This window comes from Urocitellus parryii, chromosome 1, assembly GCF_045843805.1.
Source record: "Urocitellus parryii isolate mUroPar1 chromosome 1, mUroPar1.hap1, whole genome shotgun sequence".
Taxonomy (NCBI): domain Eukaryota; kingdom Metazoa; phylum Chordata; class Mammalia; order Rodentia; family Sciuridae; genus Urocitellus; species Urocitellus parryii.
In genome coordinates, this window is record NC_135531.1 from 368,955 (window position 1) to 372,430 (window position 3,476).

Below are 3,476 nucleotides of genomic sequence, written 5' to 3' on the forward strand. Positions count from 1 at the left end.
AGCAAAGATGGGTGGAAATTTCTTTGCTTCTGTAGGATGCTGAGTGGCTAAAGTGCAGCATGTAGATATCACTGTCTTCTTGGATCATTGAGAATATATATATTTATTCTGAAAGGAAAGCACTGTGGTCCAAGAGGACACATCACTTATCTTTTTCTTTGCTATATATTTATAATGACCAATTTGCTGATTATGAATGTATAATAACTTAATATTATGACTCAATAGAATGGCACATAATAAGTTCTGCCTTGGCCTTTCCTAAACCAAACCAATGAGTGGGTAACCTGGAGAGGACTTCTCTATGGCTTGATTGTGACAGGCTTGAACCTGCACTGGTTCAGGATTCAAAACATAGGGAAGGGGCCAAGACACCTCTGACAGTCAGCATGAGTCGTGCTAGGCCCCTGGGAGCCCATGACTAGGGCTCCCAATGCCCATGTCTGAAGGCACCCCTACATGCTGGTTCACAATGGTCTGCTTCACTGCCTGGTGCAGGCTTGCTCCTGAACAAGGCCTGAGTGTTCACAGCCAGTTTTGGCATGGCTGGGCATGGTTTGGTTGTGGAGGAAACAGCTAAAGTAGCCTTATTATGATGGGGGAGCAATAGCTGCCCCTCAGTCATACTTGAGGAAGAAGTAAGCAGGATTGTGGTCTGCATTGTCTGAAGACATGGAGACACATTCTAATCCTTATGGCTGCCCGTGGGAGTTGGTGATGTGTACAGCTATTGGATTTTTTGTTCTTCTCTTATTTTTGTGGAGAAGTTATCAATCTGTGAGAAGCAGGTGTTACACTAGAAGAGAAAAAAAACTTGCTGTAAAACTTTCTGGATGAATTGAAGAAAGGTGTGAACTACTTGAAAAAGTTAGCCATGTTAAAAATAGTAAGAAGGCTTCGAGTCATCTTTAAAGGTTGCAATTTTGGAGAAAGAGTATAGAATAGAAGCAGAAAACTTGGAGGCAATATATGAAAACCTGGATAGGTCTGTATCTAAACATGAGGATAAAATACTCTTTCTAGAAAAAGAGCTACAAGAAGAGAAAACTAAACATTCTCAACAGGATGAATTGATAGGGGGATATATAAAAAAAAAGAATTAAGTCCCTAGTAGATGAATCAAAATTCCTCAAATCACAAATACCTGAAAGTAAAACAACCTTGAGAATATGTCAAATAAATAAAGAAGGAGTTATGGTAGCAATAAAAGAGGCTTTGAATGAAAATTCCCATCTTCAGGAAAGTCAGAAATAGCTTTTACAAGAAGTTGAAGTATGAAAAGAGAAATTGAATGGCCTTAATAAGCAGAAAATGACATTTGAACATTCTAAAGTACATGCAGAACAAGTTCTAAGAGATAAAGAAAATCATATTATGTCTCTGACTGAACACTTGCTGCAGATAAAAGATTGGGCTCCTGTGCTTGGAGAAGTCCTAACAGATGGTGGTAACTTGGAATTGAAAATGGAAAGTGAATCATATATTTGTTCTCACTTAGAAGATCAGCCAAAAGGAGCTTTGAAAGAACTGGTTTATGATGCTTATTTAAAGTCCTCTTTTAAAAGCTTAGAAATAGAAAGAAATAAAATTCTTACTTTATTATTTGAAGTAGATAAAACAAAGGAAGACCTTATAAAATATATTAAAGATCTTAAGACAGAACAAGCATCTTTGCAAGCAGAAAATACAGTTTGAAAGTGAGAGTCAGAATCTTTAGCGTACACTTATAGTCATAATGCAAGTACATCAAGAAAATGTAATGAAACTCCAAAATTACCAGGTGGTGTAAGAAGGAAAATGCTTCAAAGTGGAAGAAAAGATCAGCCATATAACTAAACCACTGGAAACTTATAAAAAGCAAACCAAAGATCTTGAAGAATTGGAAAGAACCATTTGTTCTTATCAGGGGCACTTTATTTACTATGAGAAAAAAAGCACATGATAATGAGTTGGCAGCTCAGAGTGCTGAAACATACCTCAATAAGTTAAGGAAACAAAATGCTCACAATAGACAAAAATAAACTGAAATGGATTTCAAATTTAAACTTGTAGAAAAAGATCCTTCTGTGCTTGATATTTCAAATACAGCCTTTGGCAGACAGAATTCCCCAAATGGTTCCTCACAATTGGTTCTACTTTCATGTGAAATAAGACCTTCTCATTTGGAAAAGAAGAGTCCACTCATACTCTCACCTTTGGTGCCAATGGGAGGAGAAAGAGGCCCAAGGGGCCCAGAGAATCCTCTGGATAATCTGACCAGTGGTGCAAGAAGAGAATCAAGCTGTGATAGGCTAAGTGAAAGCAGACAACACCTTCTGGTCCCTGGCACCTCCATGAGAACAGGATAATGATCCTTCCACCAGGCCAACCATATTCTGATCTACATCTTCCTCTACAAAGGCAAGATGAACATTATTCTAATTGTGGTCGTAGACCATCCAGATCAGCAGAACTCAGAAGTACCACTATGCTGCCTTTGGATAAATTGGATGGGCCTCATCTTCAGAAATTAAAACCAATAGAAATGATACCAAAATTGATCTTGGTGATTCCAATGTAACTGATTCATCTCTCTGTGCTGAAAACCAAGCAACTGGCTCTGGATTTGCTTTCTTACCTTTCCCTCCAATCAGAGGTCCGTTGTTTCCAGTGGATCAAAGGAGTCAGTTCAAGAGAAGAACTTTTTTTCTTCCACCTCCTCCAGGAAACATGTATGGAGCATCTCAAGAATATTTTCCACCAGGCCCACCACCCCCTTCCATTCTCAATGGGAACATGGTGTCTTCCTCATTATCTCCCCCAAAGGGCTGGATTTCCTCCCTCCCCTGCATTCTGAAAGTAGAAGTAAGTTCCCTTCAGGGTTGATTCCACCTTCAAAGAGTCTGCTACTGAACATCAAGAAGCACAACAAGGAACCTGACAATACTTTTTATCTGCCTTCAAAAATAATGTAGCTCTCATTTTTAGTTCATGTAAGTGCTTTTACTTAAGTGATTAGACTTTTGCTCCAATTGAAGCTTAATGAAATTATAATTCTTAGGATAGAATTTTATAAATAAAGATGGTTTATGAATCTTATGAGTGAATTATTTCCATTTTATCTTATCCGAGAGAGTATAACATTTAATTTGAGTAATCCACTATTATATGAGCAACAAACAGAGTTTTAAATATGTAATCTTGCAGTTGGGGAATATTTTAAATCCCAAAGACTGTCACTTTATACACAGAAACATATTTACTGTCATTGTAGCAAATGTGAAAGTAACTTTATCCTTAATGAAATATTTTAATTGATTTAAAGTCTTGTGTGGCACTGATAATGATAATAAAATTCTGCTATCCAACTTTAATAAATTTATTAGTCATAACAAATTTTTTGAATTGCACATTTAGGATCTTCTATACATAAGAATATGTCATTTGTCAAGAGAGACTGCTTTAGTTCTTTCTATCCAATTTGGTTGTCTTTTTTT

General features: G+C 36.9%; 1 pseudogene; it reads left to right on the top strand.

The window, feature by feature from the left end:
- Positions 1 to 672: 672 nt before the first annotated feature.
- Positions 673 to 2,920, top strand: LOC113178138 (melanoma inhibitory activity protein 2 pseudogene; annotated as a pseudogene).
- The last annotated feature ends 556 nt before the right edge of the window (positions 2,921 to 3,476 follow it).